The 21,370-nt window shown below is 40.9% G+C and overlaps 1 long non-coding RNA gene and 1 other non-coding gene across 3 annotated transcripts in view; both read left to right on the top strand.

The window, feature by feature from the left end:
- The window catches only part of LOC147364072 (uncharacterized), a 61,453-nt gene extending 45,832 nt beyond the window's left edge, over nucleotides 1-15,621 (top strand). For both annotated transcript variants that reach the window (XR_015134084.1, XR_015134085.1), the window contains one exon: nucleotides 12,893-15,621. This is a non-coding gene — a long non-coding RNA (uncharacterized LOC147364072). The remainder of the gene's footprint in view (nucleotides 1-12,892) is intronic.
- Nucleotides 1,449-1,520, top strand: TRNAC-ACA (transfer RNA cysteine (anticodon ACA)). Its single transcript has one exon. It is a non-coding gene; the product is annotated as a tRNA-Cys (tRNA).
- Nucleotides 15,622-21,370: the final 5,749 nt, after the last annotated feature.

The following is a 21,370-nucleotide window of genomic DNA, read 5'->3' as shown; positions in this document are numbered from 1 at the left end:
CCATGGACTGTAGCCTGCCAGGCTCCTTTGTTCATGGGGATTCTCCAGGCAAGAATGCTGGAGTGGGTTGCCATGCCGTCCACCAGGGGATCTTTCCAACCCAGGGATCAAACCGGGGTTTCCTGCATTGCAGGTGGATTCTTTACCAGCTGAGATACTATTTTTATTTTAATAATCTTGAAGTCAAGTTTTGGAAAAAAGTCAAAATTTCCCAGTATAAGAAACAAGCTTGGTGCCCTAGAATATGTGTTAGGAAGGCAGCTATGCTCAGCTCTATATCACCAGCACCATACCAGACTGTGTGTTAGGGACCATGGCTCCCAACCTTCTGACTCTCACTGCTGTCATCACAGATCAGGGCACACTAAAGGAAAACTAGTATCTACTGAGTTTCAGCTCCTTGAGAAGAGTCGTGAGAAGTGTGTTTCAAAGTTTCGGCCCGTGTAAATGCACTGGTTCCCCCTCTCAGACTGGCTCTCTGTGCTAAATGAGTTTCTCCCCTCTAACTAAGCTGACCTGGCAGTGGAACCAGACACTCAATAAACACATCTGACAGAAGCTGTAGGAAAACAACAAAGAAGGCCATCTGTCTTTGGCTGTGATGACAGCGTCAATAGTGCATGCATCTTGAATAGTTTTTCCTGAAGTGATGGTGATTCTAGCCACCCATTCAGTACAGATACTCTCTCCCCTCTGTTCTCATCAGTGACCAGTGAGTGATGACAGGTCACTATTCCATTTGAAACTCAAGAGCCAAACTGCTGTAGCCCAATGCAGTTTTCTCCTAGCTCAAAGCTGAGTCAGTGTCAATGAATTACAAGGGGGATCTGATGAGTATGGAGATTTAAAGGCATACCCTTCTCACATCTCCTGTTCCCACCCGCTTCAGCTTTCTTCATTTCTCCGCACTGCCTCAGATTTTTGCCCTCTTCATCCTCCTTACTCTGTGCCCCCTGTCTGTGAATTTGGGTAGGATGAATTCACACAGCCAACTAGACTTCCCTACCTTAGAGGGGTGGAACGCATTTCCCAGCCACAGAAGAAAACCAGCTTAGTTGTCACAGTACATCAGTCTTCCTCACTCTAAGTTACCTTGAGACAGTAACCAATATGGCCCCCAGTTTTGATTATTTATGACCTCGGATGCCATTCTTGGTTGTTTATTCCACAAATTACACTCTCTGGTGGGTTGACTCATCACACAGGGATGCCAGGTACTCACCAACTTTGTTCCAAGGGAACTAACATGTGAATCCCTCCCTTGCTCACCCCTTACTCAACTGCTGAATGAGACAAAGAGAAAGGTTTTTGTTTTTTTTGGCCTTGAGCGGCATGTGGAATCTTAGTTTCCCCCAAGCATGTATTGGCAGCACTGAGCTTTAACCACTAGGCTGGCAGGGAAGTCCCAAGAGAAAGGACTTTTAATTGGGTCCCGTTTTGATAAGATTTCCCTGGTGGCTCAGAGGGTAAAGCGTCTGCCTACAATGCAGGAGACCCAGGTTCGATCCCTGGGTTGGGAAGATCCCCTGGAGAAGGAAATGGCAACCCACTCCAGTACTCTTGCCTAGAAAATCCCATGAACTGTGAAGCCTGGTAGGCTACAGTCCATGGGGTCACAAAGAGTCGGACACGACTGAGTGACTTCACTTGATGAGATTTTTACATGTTGCCTTTAAAATAAGCACATAAAAACCTTCCTCTTCTTCTACTCTCCCAATTTGTAGCAAAATAAATAAAAGAAAAGCAGACTGCAGGGAGGGAGACAAAGAAGACATTCTCTCAGCAGCTACATATTAATTTGGAAATTTATAGATAATTTCACAGAGGGGGAAATTTAGAACAAATTATGTTTCCTGTAAAAGCAGCCGTCGCCTGTATTTAATGGATATGTGGAAGAACTTTTTGTCATCTGTGCCTGGATTTATTTGCTTCAATTGTCTTGGTGGATGTCAATTTCAACTTTCCCTCTTCCCTTGAAAGAGAGGACATTGTTTATTAAAAAGGAGATCCAATTCCTTTCTAAAGTATGAGGTGCCTGTCATGTCACTAAAGAAAAGTGGCTGTAAGCAGCCCCCTCTGCAGGGGTGGACATAGGGTCCTTGCTCAGATAAGATGATTAGGTCTCAGCATCACATCTGAATGGGTACAAGCTTGAGTATCATACCCTCAGACCAGTGTTTCTCTATCCAGTTTGCACATTCAAATCACCTCTGTGTTTGTGTGTGTGTGTGTGTGTGTGTGTGTGTGTGTGTGTGTGTGTATACAGACACATACACACAGATTTCCTGGGCCTCACCCTGGAGACTCTGATTCAATTGGCCTGAGGGCCAGGCATTGGCAGGTTTGAAAAGCTCCCTAGTGAATCTCCTGTGCACACAGGTTGAGAACCATTAGCTCAGAGTTTTGAGAAGGAATTTTCTCCCATGCCCCTACCTGGATTTGTTGCCCTGTGAATTTGATAACTTTCTTCTAAAATTCTAAAGGAGATTCTTGAAGTTGGTTACCTGTTTGCAGGTGATAACAACCAACAACAAAAGAGAAAGGAAGTATAACACCTAAAGACGATAGGAAGGACTCTCCTGGTGGTCCAGTGGATAAGAATCCACTTGCCAATGCAGGGGACACAGGTTTGATTCTTGGTCTGGGAAGATCCCACATGCTGCGGGGCAACTAAGCCCATGCACCACAGCTACTGAAGCCTGCTCACTCTAGAGCCCATGCTCTGCAACAAGAGAAGCCACCACAGTGAGAAGCCCATGCATTGCAACGAGAGAGTAGCCTCTGCTTGCAGCAAGTAGAGGAAGTCTGTACCCAGCAATGAAGACCCAGAACAGCCAAAAATAAGTTCAGTTCAGTTCAGTTACTCAGTCGTGTCCAACTCTTTGCAACCCCATGAATCGCAGCACGCCAGGCTTCCTTGTCCATCACCAACTCCCGGAGTTCACCCAAACTCATGTCCATTGAGTCTGTGATCCCATCCAGCCATCTCATCCTCTGTCATCCCCTTCTTCTCCTGCCCTCAATCCCTCCCAGCATCAGAGTCTTTTCCAATGAGTCAGCTCTTCACATGAGGTGGCCAAAGTATTGGAGTTTCAGCCTCAGCATCAGTCCTTCCAATGAACACCCAGGACTGATCTCCTTTAGAATGGACTGGTTGGATCTCCATGCAGTCCAAGGGACTCTCAAGAGTCTTCTCCAACACCACAGTTCAAAAGCATCAATTCTTCAGTGCTCAGCCTCCTTCACAGTCCAACTCTCACATCCATACATGACCACTGGAAAAACCATAGCCTTGACTAGACGGACCTTTGTTGGCAAAGTAATGTCTCTGCTTTTCAATATTCTATCTAGGTTGGTCGTAACTTTCCTTCCAAGGAGTAAACGTCTTTTAATTTCATGGCTGTAATCACCATCTGCAGTGATTTTGGAGCCCAAAAAAATAAAGTCTGACACTCTTTCCACTGTTTCCCCATCTATTTCCCATGAAATGATGGGCCCGGATGCCATGATCTTCATTTTCTGAATGTTGAGCTTTAAGCCAACTTTTTCACTCTCCACTTTCACTTTCATCAAGAGGCTTTTTAGTTTCTCTTCACTTTCTGCCATAAGGGTGGTGTCATCTGCATATCTGAGGTGATTGATATTTTTCCTGGCAATCTTGATTCCAGCTTGTGCTTCTTCCAGCCCAGCGTTTCTCATGATGTACTCTGCATATAAGTTAAATAAACAGGATGACAATATACAGCCTTGACATACTCCTTTTCCTATTTGGAACCAGTCTGTTGTTCCATCTCTGGTTCTAACTGTTGCTTCCTGACCTGCATATAGGTTTCTCAAGAGGCAGATCAGGTGGTCTGGTATTCCCATCTCTTTCAGAATTTCCCACAGTTTATTGTGATCCACACAGTCAAAGGCTTTGGCATCGTCAATAAAGCAGAAATAGATGTTTTTCTGGAACTCTCTTGCTTTTTTGATGATCCAGCAGATGTTGGCAATTTATCGGTAAAACAATTGACCAATAGTTCAAGGAGACAAATTGAGAGACAGAAATAGAACCATATAAATATAGCCAACTGATCTCTGACGAACAACCAAAGTCAAGTCAATGGAGAAAGAATAATCTTTTTGATAAATGATGCTAAGGAAGTTTTCTCACGATCCACTGGTTAAGACTTCACCTTTCAATGCAGGGGGTTTGGATTCAATTCCTGGTCGGGGAGCTAGGATCCCACATGCCTGGTAGCCAAAAAATCAGAACATAAAACAAGCAATATTGTAACAAATTCAATAAAGATTTTAAAAATGATCCACATCAGAAAAAAATTTTTTAAAAAAGTCAATGATCCTGGAACAACTGCACATCCACGTGCACACACACACAAATTAACACATGTCTGGACCTGAGAACTTTCACAAAATGAAGTCAAAGTGGATCATGTTGCTGCTCTCAGTGACCTAGTTGTGTCCTACTCTTCGTGACCCCATGGACTGCAGCAGGCCAGGCCTCCCTGTCCCTCACCATCTCATAGAGTTTGCCCAAGTTCATGTTCATTGCATTGGTGATGCCGTCCAGCCATCGCATCCTCTGATGCCCTCTTCTCCTTCTTCCCTCAATCTTTCCCAGCATCAAGGACTTCTCCAATGAGTCATCTGTTTGCATCAGATGACCAAAATACTGGAGCTTCAGCAGCAGTCCTTCCAGTGAATATTCAGGATTGATCTCCCTTAAGATTGACTGGTTTGATCTCCTTGCTGTCCAAGGAACTTTCAGGAGTCTTCTCCAGCATCCAGTTTGAAGGCATCAATTCTTTGGTGTTCTGTCTCCTTTACGGTCTAGCTGTCACAGTCGTACACGACCACTGGAAAAACCTTGACCATACAGAAGTTTGTTGGCAGAGTGTTGTCTCTGCTTTTCAGCACACTGACTAGGTTTGTCATTGCTTTCCTGCCAAGAAGCAAACATCTTCTGATTTCATGGCCGCAGTCACCGTCCACAGTGATTTTGGAGCCCAAGAAGAGGAAATCTGTCACTACTTCCATCTTTTCCCCTTCTATTTGCCATGCAGTAATGGGGCCAGATGCCATGATATTAGTTTTTTTTTTTTTGATATTTAGTCTTAAGCTGGCTCTTTCACTCTCCTGCATCACCCTCATCAAGAGGTTCTTTAGTTCGTTTTCGCTTTCTGCCGTTAGAGTGGTATCATCCACATATCTTAGATTGTTGATGTTTCTCCTGTCTGTCTTGATTCCAGCTTGTAACTCATCCATCCCGGCATTTCTCATGATGTGCTCAGCATGTAGGTTAAACAAACAGAGTGACTGCAGACAGCCTTCTTTCTCAATCTTGAACCTATCAGTTATTCCATACAGGGTTTTAACTGTTGCTTCTTGACCTGCATACAGGTTTCTCAGGAGACAGGTGAGATGGTCTGGTATTCCCATCTCTCTAAGAGCTTTCCACAGTTTGTATGATCCGCACTGTCAAAGGCTTTAGTGTAATCAATGAAACAGATAGATGTTTTTCTGAAATTCCCTTGCTTTCTCTATAATCCAGTGAATGTTGGCAATTTGATCTCTAGTTTCTCTTCTTTTTCTAAACCCAGCTTGTATGTCTGGAATTTCTTGGTTCGCATAATGCTGAAGTCTAGAATGCAAGATTTAAAACATGACCTTACTAGCATGGGAGATGAATGCAACTGTCTAATGGTTAACTCATTCTTTGGTAATACCCTTCTTGGGAATTGGGATGAGAATTGACCTTTTCCAGTCCTGTGGCCACTGTTGGGTCTTCCAGATTTGCTGGCATAATGAATGCAAAACTTTGTTGGCATCATCCTTTAGGGATTTGAATAGTTCTGCTGGAATTTCATCACATCCACTAGCTTTATTAGCAGCAGTGCTTCTTAAGGCCCACTGACTTCGCACTCCAGAAAGTCTGGCTCTGGGTGATTAACCACATCATCGTAGTAATTGGTTCATTAAGATCTTTTTAATACAGTTCTTCTGTGTATTCTTTCTGTCTCCTCTTGATTTATTCAGCATCTACTAGGTCTCTACCATTTTTATCTTTTATTGTGTCCATCTCTGGGCGGAAAGCTCCTGGATGTTTCCAGTTTTCCTGAAGAGATCTCTAGTTTTGCCCCTTTTGTTGTTTTCTTCTCTTATTAAACACTGTTCATTGAAGAAGGCCTCCTTGTCTCCCCTAGCTGTTCTTTGGAACTCTGCATTTAATTGCATGTTCCTTTCCCTCTCTCCCTTGCTTTTCACTTCCCTTCATTTGTCCACTATTTGTAAGGCCTCCTCAGATAACCACTTTGCCTTCTTGCTTTTCTTTTTTGGGGGATGGCTTTGTGTGCCGCCTCCTCTGCAGTATTATGGACCTCTGTCCATAGTTCTTCAGGCACACTCTTAACTAGATCTAGTCCCTTGAATCTATTCATTACCTCTACTGTGAATTTACGGAAGTCATACCTGGCTGGCCTAGTGTTTTTATTGGCTTTCTTTAGTTTAAACCTGAATTTTGCTTTGAGAAGCTGATGATCTGAGTTAGTCAGCTCCAAATCTTGTTTTTGCTGACTGTATACAGCTTCGCCAACTTAGGCTACAGAGAATGTAATCAATTTGATTTTGGTATTGACCATTTGGTGATGTCCATGTGTAGTCATGTCTTGTGTTGTTGAAAAGGATATTTGTTATAACTAGTGCATTCTCTAGGCAGAATTCAGTTAGTCTTTGCCCTACTTCATTTGGGTCATAGTCCAAAATGGATCATAGTCTGAAGTTTAAAATATAATAGGAAATTCAGGTGAACTTGACTTTTTTGATAAGACACCAAAAAGATAAAATAAAATCCCTGAAAGGAAAAACTGATAAGCTGCATTAAAATTAAAAATGTTTGCTCTGTGAAAGATACTGTTAGGAGAATGAAAAGACAATCCACAGACTTGGAGATAATTTTTGCAAAACATACATTTTGTGGGATTGTATCCAAAATATACAAAGAGCTCTTAAAACTCAATAATAAAACAAATGACCCAATTTTAAGTAGACAAAAGACCTGAACAAACACTTCACCAAAGAAGAAATGCAGGTGGCAAATATGGTATGAGGAGATGCATTATGTATGTGTGTGCATTTAGTTTGCAAATGAACTGCAAACTGAAATAATGAGACATCACTGCATATCTATTCAAATGGCTAAAATGCAAAGCACACGCAACCCAAATGCTGGTGGGGATGTGGAACAACAGACAATCTCATTCATTACTGCTTTAGAAGACAATTTAGCAGTTTCTTACAAAGCTGAACAAAGTCTTACCATATAATCTATCAACGGTACCCTTTGTTATTTACACAAGAGTTGAAAACTTGTGTCCATACAAAAACCTGCACACAAATGCTTATAGCTGCTTTACTCATAATTCCTAAAAACCTAGATCAACCAAGATATCCTTCAGGAGGTGAATGGATAAAAAAATCCTGATACATCTAAACAATGGAATATCATTTAGTGCTAAAGAGAAGTGAGTTATTAAGCCAAGAAAAGACAAGGCAGAACCTTAAATGCACACTGTGAAGTGAGAAAAGCTGGTCTGAAAAGGCTACATGCATTGTATGATCTCAACCATATAACATTTTGGAAAAGACAAAACTATTGAGACTTTTAAAAGATCAGTGGGCACCAGAAGGAGGGATGAAAAGGAGGACTACAGGGGATTTTTAGGGTGATGGGACTACTCTTTATGATATTACAGTGGTGGATACAGGACATTATCCATTTGTCAAAACCCATAGAACTACACAATATAAAGAATGAATCCTAATATAAACTATGAGAGTGAAAGTGTTAGTTGCTCAGTCATGTCCAACTCTTTGCAACCCCATGGACTGTAGCCCGCCAGGCTCCTCTGTCCATGGAATTCTCCAGGCAAGAATACTGGAGTGGGTAGCCATTCCCTTCTCTGAGGGATCTTCCTCAACCAAGGAACAAACCCGGGTCTCCCATGTAGCAGGCAGATTCTTTACTGTCTGAGCCACCAGGGACTTCAGGTAATAAAAATATATCAGAATTTTTTAAAATGTTGGTTACCTGTGTGGCTTTCTAAATTTGATACACACCAACACCAAGTAGGCCAAACAAACATATCCAAGTCCAGTTACCCTTTTGAGATTCTGGGCTTTCCCCCTGAGTCAACAAAATTCTAAAGTGAGTACCAAACAACAAAGCTGTGTTGAAGTATGGGGAGTGGTCAGCTAGGTATGCCCATCGTCAAGTGACTTATTCTTTCACGTGAGGCAGCTCTTATAAATCCGTGTTCCTGGAATATCATAAATTATAACATGTCATTGACTTTCTAGGCCACTCATGAGTGGTCAAAACTATGGGTGAGACTAGTTTGCTATGTTAGTAATCCACGTTAAATGCCTATTTGAAGACGAGCCATCAGCAGTAGGAGATGGAAGAACAACTTCCATGGGACCAAGCTGTGGCTCAGTCAGAAAAAAGATCTGCCTGGCTAAAAAGAGAAAAAAAAGTTATGTATACAATTTTAAATATGTGTATAGTTTACAGATAGAATGAGGGTAATTTTTTGAGAAGGAAGTCACTCCATCTTCAGGTAAGGTCCTAATCAGTTCACTCCAAATAAGCTGAAATCATTTCACCTTCCGTACACTGTGTTCTAGGAGACAAAATGGTCCATGACATTTGCAGACAAGTACATAAACAACGAGTGTTAGTCGCTCAGTGGAGTCCGACTCTTTGCAACCCCATGGACTGTAACCTGCCAGGATCCTCTGTCCATGGGATTCTCCAGGCAAGAATACTGGAGTAGGCTGCCCTTTCCTCCTCCAGGGGATCTTCCCTACCCAGGGATTGAACCCGGGTCTCCCACATTGTGGGCAGATTCTTTACCATCTGAGCCACCAGGGAAACCCAGATAAAAGTCACTGAAGAGAATTCTCTGCAAAGAGAGAGAGCAGGGCATCCACTGGAGAAAATAAAAGAAAGCTTTCAAGGAAAAGGGACGTTTTGGAGGAGCCTTGAAGGACTGGTAGAATTTTTATAGAAGGAAATCAGCACGAGGGGGACAGTCCAGATTAAAAGGTCATTGTGAGCAATGATCCGGATCAACAAGGACAAATGTAAGTGATGTAGTTTGGCTGAAGTAGGGCACACACAGAAGGATAATGGAAAATGTGGCTGAAGGGCGAGATCTGGATGTTAAGTGGAGATTTCTGAATGTCAGGCTAGAGTATTTGCATTTAATTCAGTAGGCACTTAAGCATTACACACTAGATGGGATGCTAAAATTTTCCTTCTCTTCTCTGTCCTTGGACCTAATACTGATGGAAAATTTCTTTCTTCTCATTTATGTTTTTCTTTCTGTCCTTGTCTTCTTTGGCCACCCTTATTCTTCCCTTGCTTCTCTTCCTTCTTACTCTATTTCTGATAAATTTCAGGTCTCCTTCCATCCTACTCCTCTCCTCTTGGCAAGGAGCGATGCTGCAGCCAAATCTAATTCCATTCTCCTTGGGCCTATTTTTTTTCTTTTCATCTAAACTTTTATTTACCAATGAAGAGGTGTGGGATACATGTCGTCACTATTTTCAATGATTTCTATAAACTTTGAGAATAGGAGTTGTAGTCTTATCCCAATATAATATTTTAATTCAGCAGATTGCATTGTTTTAGTTCTGTAGATAAGCATTTTAAATTGATCTGTTTGTATTTGTTTTATAAAATCCAATTACAAAATTGAATGAAGCATTAAAAATTATTATTGTAAGAGAAAAGATATAGTGTAAAGAATTACTAAACAAACCACTGCTGCTCAAAATTTTGGGTTGTATTAACAAACACTGAAATTTAGAGAATGAATAAAAGAGGTATATTTGTAGGCTTACTCCTTTAAAAAAAATTTTTTTTTAATGTTTTTTATTGGAATACAATTGCTTTGCAATATTGTGTTAATTTCTGCTGTACAACAAAATGAATCAGCTACATGTATACATTTATTCCCTCCCTCTTGAACCTCTCTCCCACCCACTCCCATCTCATCCCGCTAGGTCATCACAGAGCACCTAGCTGAGCTCCCTGTGTTGTACAGAAGCTTCCCACTAGCTAGCTAATTTACACATGGTAGTGTATCCATGTCAGGCTATTCTCCCAACTCGTCCCACCCTCCCCTTATCCCACTGTGTCTGTGTGTCTATTCCTGTTCTTGGGTCTATTTTTTAAGGAATTTTTCTGGATATTTCTAATAGTCTAACCTAACATATGCCACCAAATAAAACAGCTGTCTGATCTCTGACTTGAAAAAATCTTTCTTAAATCCTCCAAATTAGCAGATCCATTAAGAGATGAAAGAACTTTTGCTTTGTGGTTATGAGATGGCATATCGATTTGGTAGGCCCAAGCTGGATTGGTTCCTTTTATTTTCTAGAGAGTGATAGAAATACAAACTTGGGAAAGAAACCCAGCATCCAGCCGTTAGGTGCAGTCCTCACCAAAAGCAAACAGCCTCTTAGTGGGAATGTTATTGTCTTCATTTTATTAGTTTTGTAAGCATTTATTGGGCATCCACTCTGTACCGATGCTCTACAGGTTTAAGGGATAGATTATATATATACATATATATAAATGTTTCTATGTAGCTTACCTTCTAGCAGGAGATAAAAAGAAAACGTCACAATAGTATGATGGTGTCTAGGATAGTACTTCTGAAATTTAATGTGTGTGCAAAGTTACCCAAAGATCTTGTTAAAAGTATTTTTTCTTTCAGTAGATCTGGGGTTGGGCCAGCCTGCATTTCTAATATTTAGTTAAGAATTTACCCATGCGCCATATGTAACTGTTAATGCATACTATTTATGTTCTTTGCCCTGAATGTGTTTATTTTTTCTTTACTGATATGTAGAGACTCTATATGACATACAGCATTTCAAATTTTCACCCTTTATCACTTGTATTTAGATAGTTTATAATGTTTTTAACATGAGGAATTGTTTTTAAAATTTGTGTAATTATATTTAATAATCTTTTGAAGTGACCTGTATGTTTTATGTCATATATTCAAAGATTTTTCACCACTACAAGATTATTTTTTAATCCTCCTATCTTTTAATCCACTGGGAAATTATTATGATGCATGGATTGAGGTAGGGATCAAACTTTATTTTTATCCCAAATAACAAATTCTCTCCAAGCTGCTTAATCTATGATGTCCATAGTTACAGTCACAGATAATGAAGGTGCTCTGGCTAAGCAATGAGGGAAAATGGTGATATCTTCCTGAAAAAGATCATACCTGAGCTGAGTCTTAAAGAATATGTAGGAGTTAGCCAGACAAAGACTGGAGAATTGAAGTAATTCGTTCCAGCTACAGATTAGAATTTAAGAGAAGAAATGACTAGAGACGAGTCTCAAGGGATAAGCAGGGTGGTCTTCAACGCCATGCTTAGAAATTTGAACTTTATTTTCAAAACAAAAGGATACTATTAAAGTTTTTTAAAAGAGAAAAGGTAACATGCAGAAATTTGCATCTTAGAAAGATTAGTCTGGCAGCAGCTTGAAAATGAATCAGAATGGGGCAAACCTCTTATCCCTTGATTAATAAAAGGTTGGACCAGGTGTGAAACCTACGTATTCTACATTTAATTATTTATTCATAGCTTATACAATGGAGAAGGAAATGGCAACCCACTCCAGTATTCTTGCATGGAGAATCCCAAGGACAGCGGAGCCTGGTGGGCTGCCATCTGTGGGGTCGCACAGAATAGGACGTGACTGAAGCAACTTAGCAGCAGCAGCAGCAATTTATACAAAACCAACAGACAATGTACAGGGAAGTATGAAACCTGCCAATAAGTGGTTTTAATAAGTAACTATTTTAAAGTCCAAATCTAGTGTACTTGAAGTCCAATAAGCTCATCTGAAACCTGAGTGTGCAGTGATTTCTGTCAGTTCAACTATTGACCCACATAGTTAGAGGAAGTCCAGAGGTCCTTCTCCCACCCAGGACAGGAATCTCTTCCAAAGCACACCCAACAGATGGCCTAAAGAGCCCCTGTGTGAATGCTCTTCACCTTCAAAGGGAGCTCCCTGGCCTCCTGTTTTTCTGTTGCAGATCTAAACATAGAAAGTTCTTTCTCATGTTGAGCCAAATTCTTCCTCTCTGTAACTTTCACCAGTAAGGTCTTCTCCCTGAGTCTTTTTTTACTCAAGGAGACACCATTAGTCTTAAAGAGAGTAGGCATTAGGAAATGCTATCATAATGCCATCATAAAGGCTGAAATGCTTAAAATATAGGGCTTCCCAGGTGGTGGTAATGGTATGCCAACGGTTGCGCAACGATGTAGATAATGCCCCTGAACCGTGCACTTAAAAATAGTTAAGATGATAGATTTTGTGTTATATGTGTTTTGTATAAATTTAAATTAAAAATTTTTTAAACAATTAAAAAAAATTTTTTAATAATTTTTTAAAAAATACTAGCAATACCTGATCAGTTAAAAGACTTTAAACTTACAATGTTGGTGTTTTGAACTTGAAATGTTGATGGTTCTTCAGAATGGTACTGAATTTTTATTTGGCCTCCTTCTAACTCTCTTATTTCCCTCTCCTACTATTGTCATGGTCAACTCTCATCTCTTCTGTCTTTTAGCCAGGATCTCAGTTTGTCTTTAGAACCAGGCCTTTCTGTCTTTGGTTCCCCCTTAATTCTGATGGTTCATTGGATCATGTGAACTTGCTTTAGAAAAAAAAAATCTAAATTAGACTCATTAGCTCTATTATTTCACAGCAAAAATTATACTTTAAACTCAGTTGTCCTCATGTTGCTGTAACATAGCTCGAGAGGAGGAAAGATGTTCTTTAATGTTTTCATTCCAGAATAACAGGAGGAGTTTCATTTTTAAAGGAGGAATCTGAGAGAACACGCATGACCTGAGGGAACCAATGATAATAATGGAGTTTCTAACCGGCCCACCTTGTTGTTGTTCAGTCACTAAGCCGTGTCCAGCTCTTTGCGACTCCATGGACTGCAGCACCCTAGACTCCTCTGTCCTTAAATTCATGCCAGTTGAATCGGTGATGCCCAGCTTGCTAATCCATTAACCAGTTATCTGGTTGTAAGACCAGGTTCAATTATGTAACTTAAAAATTTTGGGTCTGCATGAGATGTTTACTATAAAATTTTCTTGCCAAAGAGTGAGCCCGAGTTTTTCCAAGGGGATGAAATTTGTCATGACCTCTGCTCATGCGGCAAGCTAGTCCACGATGTGCTGCTGTTCCCCCAGCAACTCGGACCTTGTGTCTGCGCGATCACTCTGTACCCACCACATTCAGCCCCACAGGCTCTGTGGCAGCTGCTTCGGCCACAGCCTCAGGAATGCTTGTCATTTACAGCCATAGATAATTTGAGTGTGATGGGATCAAATAGAAGACATGTAATATAGCAGTTGACCACAATTTGACAGAGCGCATTTAAAATTTAAGACTCTGAATAACATACAGTCATGCTTCAATCTCTTCAATGTTAGAGTACTTTATGAAAAACACCAGTTTTTAAGTTTAATACAATTGTTCAACTGCTTATTCCTTTTTCCGTTTTTTTTTTTTTCTCTTTTAAAGACTAATGTAAGCACCTCAGAGAGATGAATGTTACTTTCCCACAAAGACATACATTACCTTAATTTTTATATTCTCAGGAAGATTAATTCTTTTCAAAACCACGCTGTCATGATCCATCATACGTATATCCCTTTCCTATCTTATGATCTTTGCAAGTGGTATGCTTTTCAAAAAAATTGTTTGAAAGCAAAGTTCAACTTCTAATAATGGTAGAGCAGCTTGGTTGGACTATTGCATGCGCAATAATTATAAAACCTTAACAAAATGTTTTAAAAAGCAATTTTTATTACACTGGAGACTGATCAAAAGTAAATGGAGAATGGTCTGCCCTTAAAAACAGAAAATATACCTATGAGCTTTGCAAGTTTACAACTTTTTACCTGAACATACTCATCAATTCTCTGTCTTGGGTTGTTAGGGAGAGAGCTTAGGCTGGCAGATCAGAGAGAACTAAGGGGGAAATCCTAGAAGAGAGTGAACTGCAGGTGTGAAAACCCCAATTCTGTCTAAAACATCCACCCAACTTCTTGATAAAAAGAAAAGAAGGAATGGAGGGAGGGAGGAAAGAAAAAGGAAAAGAAAAGAATAAAAAGAAAAAAGGAAAAGAAAGAAAAGGCCAGCTGGAAGCTGAAATAACTGAGCAGAGAATTCAACTGTTGTTGAGGGCAGGAAAACATTGTTTGGAATTTGAGTCTAGCCGAGTTAATAAAGATTACTCTTCAAGAGAACATAACAGAATCAAGTCTCCACATTGTACATTCCCTTATAATCAACATCTTATTATAAATCACTAGATACGCAAAGTAACAGGAGCGTGTGACCTATACTTAGGGGGGAGAAAAGGAACTCTGCGATTATCTAGATGCTCTTGTAATAAATAGATAGAACTAAGGCAACCACTGTAAAAATGTTCAAGGAGTTAAGAAAAAAAATGGTCACAGTAAATAAACAAAACAGGATAATTACAGCAGAGAACTAGAAACTGTAAAAAACAGAACAAAGTGGAAATTTTAGAGCTGGAAAGTACAGTAATTGAAATGAAAAATTCATTGGATATTTTTAACAGCATTTTGGATACAGCTGAAGAAACAATGAACATGAAATAGATCTTAAATATTATTCAGTATACAGGACAAAAGTCCCAAACATTTGGAAATTAATCAATATATTTATAAACATCTATGATTTATTTCATAAGGGAAATTTTAAAATATTTTGAATGGAAATATAATGAAAATATAAGATCTCAAAGTTCATATGATGCAGATAAAGAAGTACTCTTTGCATCTTTAAATTCATATATTAGAAATGAAGAGAAAATTAAAATCAATCATCTATTCATATATTGATTAATGGATAAATAAAATGTAGAGAATCAATACAATAAAATATTATTTGGTGGTTAAAAGGAATACATAGCCAAGTGCTGACACATGCTACAACATGGATGAACCTTGAAAACATGTTTAGTGAAAGAAGCCGATCATAAAAGACTACATATTGTATGACTTCATTTATAGGAAGTGTCCTGAGTAGGCAAATTATAAAGGTAGAAATTAGGCTAGTGGTTGTTTAGTGCTGAGGGAAGGGCCAGCAAGGGGAGAGGTGACTAACAAAGGTAGGATCTTTTGGGGGTGGCTAAAATACTATAAGTTTTTTTAAAATATTGTAAAATTTATTTGATTTTGGCTGTACAACTTGGTGAATATATTTAGAACCATGTACTGTACACTTTAAATGGATGAATTGTATGTAAATTCTCAATAAAGCTGTTACCAAAGAAAAAAAACCTAAATCTTCAAGCATAAGAAACTAAAAACAAAGTGAGCAAATTAAACCCAAAGTAAGTAAACATTAGGAAATAATAGAGATGAGAGCACATGTCAATGAAAAGAGATGAACAATAAAGAAAATAAGGCCAAAATCTGGTTCTTTGAAATGGTTAGTTAAAGTGGCAAACACCTAGCAAGACTGATAAAGAAAAAGAGAAAATATAAATGACCTATATGAGGAATGGAAGAGAGACATAGAAGTCCTATAGACGTTGGGTGGTTGCATAACTGTATATGTATAGGTGCCCAAATTCATTAAACTGTATTCTTAAAATGGGTGAATTTGATTGGAAGCAAGTTAGACTCCAATGAAGCTGTAAAAGAATGAATAGATTAATAGAACAAAGAGGAAAAGCCATGGGATTCTATCAGTTGATGACAATTCTCCAACTTTCGAGAGAGAGGACCCTTGCGTTGGTTATTTGGCCGTTGCTTGTTAGGACTGCCCCAATCCATCTCCATCATGAGAGGCTGCATGTCTTTCAAAGGCCATGTTGTCTCCTCTCATCAAGGCACCTCATGATTTGCATTACAGTGATCATTTCCACCCTGCCTCTGTCCTTTTTCTTACTCACTTACAAAGGCCCAGGCGGGGACATCCCCGGCTGCACAGAGACTTGGCTTTCCAGTGCAGGGCATGTAGGTTCAGTCCCTGGACAGAGAGCTAAGATGCCACCTGCCTTAGGGCCAAAAACAAAACAGAAAACAGAAGCAACATTGTTACAAATTCAGTAAAGACTTTCAAAATGGCCCCCATCAATAACAGCAACAAAAAAGGCCCAGGTGAACCTGAAGATTTGCTTGTGCCGGCCACTTCCGTCTTAGCAGGATTCCAAGAACTGATCACTGAGTACGGCTACTACAGTTTATTGACCTGTTGCAACAAAACCACCCCATTCCGTCCCATTCAGGGGCTTCTTTTTCCTCCTGCGGCGGTGACGCTACAACAAAACGAGCTCAGTGTCTGCCTCTGTGAGTGAACACCTATCCAAAGAGGACCAAATAGGCAGAGATGGCCCTGAGGGAACCTCACCTCAGGTCTATGACAAAGGAAAAGTCTGAGATTTCCTTTAAAAATATAACCAGAAGTCACAGTTAGTTCCCACTGAATAACAGGAAGAAAAGGTGAAAATAAGTTTCCTTTATTCCTATGTTATTTAAACTGTTGAAAACCATGAAAGAGAAGCCTCTTTATGTATGATTCTTAAAGGTTTTCTTAGTGCATAATACTGCTCTGTGGCTTTGTGGTATCTCACCTTATCCTGGAAGATACTGCTTCTACCAAATTCTAGCCTTTGCAATGTTACAGATTCTGGACAGAATCTTGAGGCACAATAAACAAGTCTTTTCACATTTTCCCATGTTAGACTAAAGACCCAATAGGAAGAAATTGTAAGGCAGTGGGGTACGGGGTTTAAGACAATGGACTTGGTGTCAGACAAACGTGTATTCCAGGCTGTTTTGTGAGTGATAAAGTGACTGGCCTGGGGCAAGCTGTTTGATCTTTCTGAGCTTCAGTTCTTTATTTCTAGGATGGGTATAATAATGCTACCTGCCTCATAGGGTAGCCAGGAAAATCACAGATAAAATGAGTTTAAGGGCATATGATGGTGTCTGACAAAGAATAAAAGACCTCATGATGCTATTTTTTTCTTCATGTTTATATTTTCTGCTAGGCAAATTGGCACTCTAGAACATTGCTGCTGCTGCTAAGTCGTGTCCGACTCTGTGCGACCCCATAGACGGCAGCCCATCAGGCTCCTCTGTCCCTGGGATTCTCCAGGCAAGAACACTGGAGTGGGTTGCCATTTCCTTCTCCAAGAACATTGCTAGTAGGAATGTAAATTGGTACAGCCATTCTGGAGGACCATTTCTGTTTCAGTTTTTAAATCTCATGGGCTTCAACTCTGCAATTGCATTTCTGGTGTCTGCATTAGAGAACTCTTCATAAGTGCATATTTAACTGAAAACTTCAATTTGGTGTACTAATATGCTTTATTAAATGTACTTATAGGAAACATTTTTCTTAGGACACACACCTACACTGTGTCGTCCTGAACAGAAAGAATGCTTAGATTTATTAAAGAATCAACAAGTTTCTCGGGCTTCCAGGAAAGTCAATCACAGTCTCCTGCTATTTTAGAAATGGAATTTTTTATAAGCTCTTAGAATCATAGATTGTAGAACTTTTAAAATCTTAAAAATAATATGGCTTAAGCATCTCCTCTTATGGGTAAGCAAATTGTGGGGCTCACTGAGATAAGACAACTGCTCCCAGTTATCCAATAGCTGATAATGGAAGTCCAGTACAAATTAGTGCCGTTACCAGTCTTCGTTCTCAACACCCACATTGTCCTTTACATCGCCAGAGCGTTCATTCTTTCTTACTGTCAGTACAGCGGGCATAGCTAGGTGTTTACTTAATATCTCGTTTTTCCTTCCTAAGATTAAAAGCACTAACTAACCAGAGTTTCTTGCAGCCAGACCTAGTTCTGGCCAGTGAAATACAAACGGGAATCGACTACTAGTAGAGAGCTTTCTGGAAAGTTATCATTTTCCTGATTAAAAAAGAGCAGGATATATAGCTGGGATGCCATTTCTTTGCCTTTCTCCATGTTTCCTCCAGAAATGAAGACATGCTGTGTGGTGTCAGCTGACATCTTGTCCCTACGATGGTAGAGACAGAATATAGAAGGAATCTAGGCAGAAAGTGAAGAGAAACTAAAAAGCCTCTTGATAAAAGTGAAAGAGGAGAGTGAAGAAGTTGGCTTAAAGCTCAATATTCAGAAAACTAAGATCATGGCATCTGGTCCCATCACTTCATTACAAATAGATGGGGAAACAGTGGAAACAGTGTCAGACTTTATTTTTCTGGGCTCCAAAATCACTGCAGATGGTGACTGCAGCCATGAAATTAAAAGACGCTTACTCCTTGGAAGGAAAGTTATGACCAACCTAGATAGCATATTGAAAAGCAGAGATATTACTTTGCCAACTAAGGTCCGTCTAGTCAAGGCTATGGTTTTTCCAGTGGTCATGTATGGATGTGAGAGTTGGACTATAAAAAAAAGCTGAGCACAGAAGAATTGATGCTTTTGAACTGTGGTGTTGGAGAAGACTCTTGAGAGTCCTCTGGACTGCAAGGAGATCCAACCAGTCCATTCTAAAGGAGATCAGTCCTGGGTGTTCATTGGAAGGACTGATGCTGAAGCTGAAACTCCAGTACTTTGGCCACCTCATGTGAAGAGTTGACTCGTTGGAAAAGACCCTGATGCTGGGAGGGATTGAGGGCAGGAGGAGAAGGGGACGACAGAGGATGAGATGGCTGGATGGCATTACCGACTCAATGGACATGAGTTTGGGTGAACTCCAGGAGTTGGTGATGGACAGGGAGGCCTGGCGTGCTGCAGTCCATGGGGTCGCAAAGAGTCGGACACGACTGAGCAACTGAACTGAACTGACTGAACTGAGACACTGGTGACATTGAGAACCCCCTCACCAGCCTCAGATTGGCTCCTCCTGTTGTCTCTTGTTTGGTTGCTGCTGCTGCTGCTGCTGCTAAGTCGCTCTAGTCATGTCTGATTCTGTGCGATCCCATAGACAGCAGCCCACCAGGCTCCGCCATCCCTGGAATTCTCCAGGCAAGAACACTAGAGTGGGTTGCCATTTCCTTCTCCAATGCATGAAAGTGAAGAGTGAAAGTGAAGTCGCTCAGTCATGTCCGACTCTTTGCGACGCCATGGACTGCAGCCCACCAGGCTCCTCCATCCATGGGATTTTCCCGGCAAGAGTACTGGAGTGGGTGCCATTGCCTTCTCTGTCTTGTTTGGTTAAGCTGCTGCAATCCTATTTTCACATTCCCTTTGCTTCCAAAGGAAAACACAGGTTATGGAATATAAACTCTACCGTACCTAAATTCATTTTGCCTTATTCACTCTTGTCTCAGAGGAGGAAGGGACCATTTTTCTTTCCAAGTGTAACCATTTCCATCTCTTTTTGTCTCCTTTCATGTTCTTTTCTTAAGTCCCCCTGTCTCTCTTAATCTCTACTCATCACTCTAAAAACATCTTTTAAATTTTCCTTCAGCTTTGGCTCCCTTACAAAATCCCATTCTTTTGCTTCACTTCACCGCTAAAAATCTTGGGAGAAGGGACTTCCAAAGCCTTCCCTCTCTATGGCTAAAAATGAATTATTGGTGCTTCCCTGGTGGTCCAGTAGCTAAGACTCTATTCCCAGTGCAGGGGGCCCAGGTTCAATCCCTGGTCAGGCAACCAGGGGCTTCCCCTGTGGCTCAGCTGGTAAAGAATCTACCTGCAATGTGGGAGACCTGTTTTTGACCCCTGGGTTGGGAAGATCCTCTGGAGAAGGGAAAGGCTACCCACTCTAGGATTCTGGCCTGGAGAATTCCATGGACTATATAGTCCATGGGGTCACAAAGAGTTAGACATGACTGAGCGACCTTCACCAGGGAACTAGATCCCACATGCCACAACTGAAGATCCCTCACACTGTAGTGGAGACTGAAGATACCGCGTGCCACAACCGAGACCGAGCACAGCCAAATAAATAAGTAGATTTAAAAAGCTAATTATGAATACCTGGATCCAACCGACACCTTCCATCATGCCTTCTATCTGAACTTTGGTAACTTTAGACATTGTCGGCCCACTTTTCCCATCTTGGACTCTGGTCTCTCCTGACTTCCTGACATCACACTCTCCCATCTCTCTGACCCCATCGCAGCTCAGACTCTCCCCTGGCCCCTCCCTCCCTGCCTTGCCTTTGGATGCTGGTGCCTTCAGGTGTCCTCGTAGACTCTCTGCACCTTTCTTTGGGAAGCCTCTCCCACTTACATGGCTTCAATTACCTGTTATTTGTAATAGTAATTTGTTAATTACTTACATAACACCCAGTTGTTTTCCCCTGAACTTTTAGTCATCTTTTGGATGCCCTCCGATACAGGAACTTCAAGCTCAGTACGTCCAAAGCCAAAGCCACAATTGCCCCCATCCCCCTGACCAAACTCCCTTTCAGTAAAGTGCATCATCATAAATCCAAGTATTTGAAGCAGAACCTTAAACATATGGTCATTTCTATTATAAGCCTAAACTTTTGAAATAATTCTTAAAAATTTTGTTGTACAAAATTGGGCAATGAAAACCATGGAGAAAATGAACACAACATTCAAAGTCTTCATTACTGCTAAGTCACTTTAGTCGTGTCTGACTCTGTGCGACCCCATAGATGGCAGCCCACCAGGCTCCCCCGTCCCTGGGATTCTCCAGGCAAGAACACTGGAATGGGTTGCCATTTCCTTCTCCAGTGCATGAAAGTGAAAAGTGAAAGTGAGGTCGCTCAGTTGTGTCCAACTCTTACCAACCCCATGGACTGCAGCCTACCAGGCTCCTCCATCCATGGGATTTTCCAGGCAAGAGTACTGGAGTGGGGTGCCATTGCTTTCTCCGAAAGTCTTCATTCAGTTCCGTTCAGTTCAGTTGCTCAGTCATGTCTGACTCCTTGTGACCCCATGAATTGCAGCACGCCAGGCCTCCCTGTCCGTCACCAACTCCCGGAGTTCACTCAGACTCACGTCCATCAAGTCAGTGATGCCATCCAGCCATCTCATCCTCTGTCGTCCCCTTCTCCTGCCCCCAATCCCTCCCAGCATCAAGGTCTTTTCCAATTAGTCAACTCTTCACATGAGGTGGCCAAAGTACTGGAGTTTCAGCTTTAGCATCATTCCCTCCAAAGAAATCCCAGGGCTGATCTCCTTCAGAATGGACTGGTTGGATCTCCTTGCAGTCCAAGGGACTCTCAAGAGTCTTCTCCAACACTACAGTTCAAAAGCATCAATTCTTCGGCGCTCAGCCTTCTTTACAGTCCAACTCTCACATCCATACATGAC

The sequence above is a fragment of the Bos grunniens genome, chromosome 10 (genome assembly GCF_055505025.1).
Source record: "Bos grunniens cultivar Pamir isolate PY7600 chromosome 10, Bosgru_T2T1.0, whole genome shotgun sequence".
In the NCBI taxonomy this organism is placed as follows: domain Eukaryota; kingdom Metazoa; phylum Chordata; class Mammalia; order Artiodactyla; family Bovidae; genus Bos; species Bos grunniens.
The sequence above is the reverse complement of the archived record's forward strand: the minus strand, read 5'-3'. Positions and strand labels throughout refer to the sequence as shown.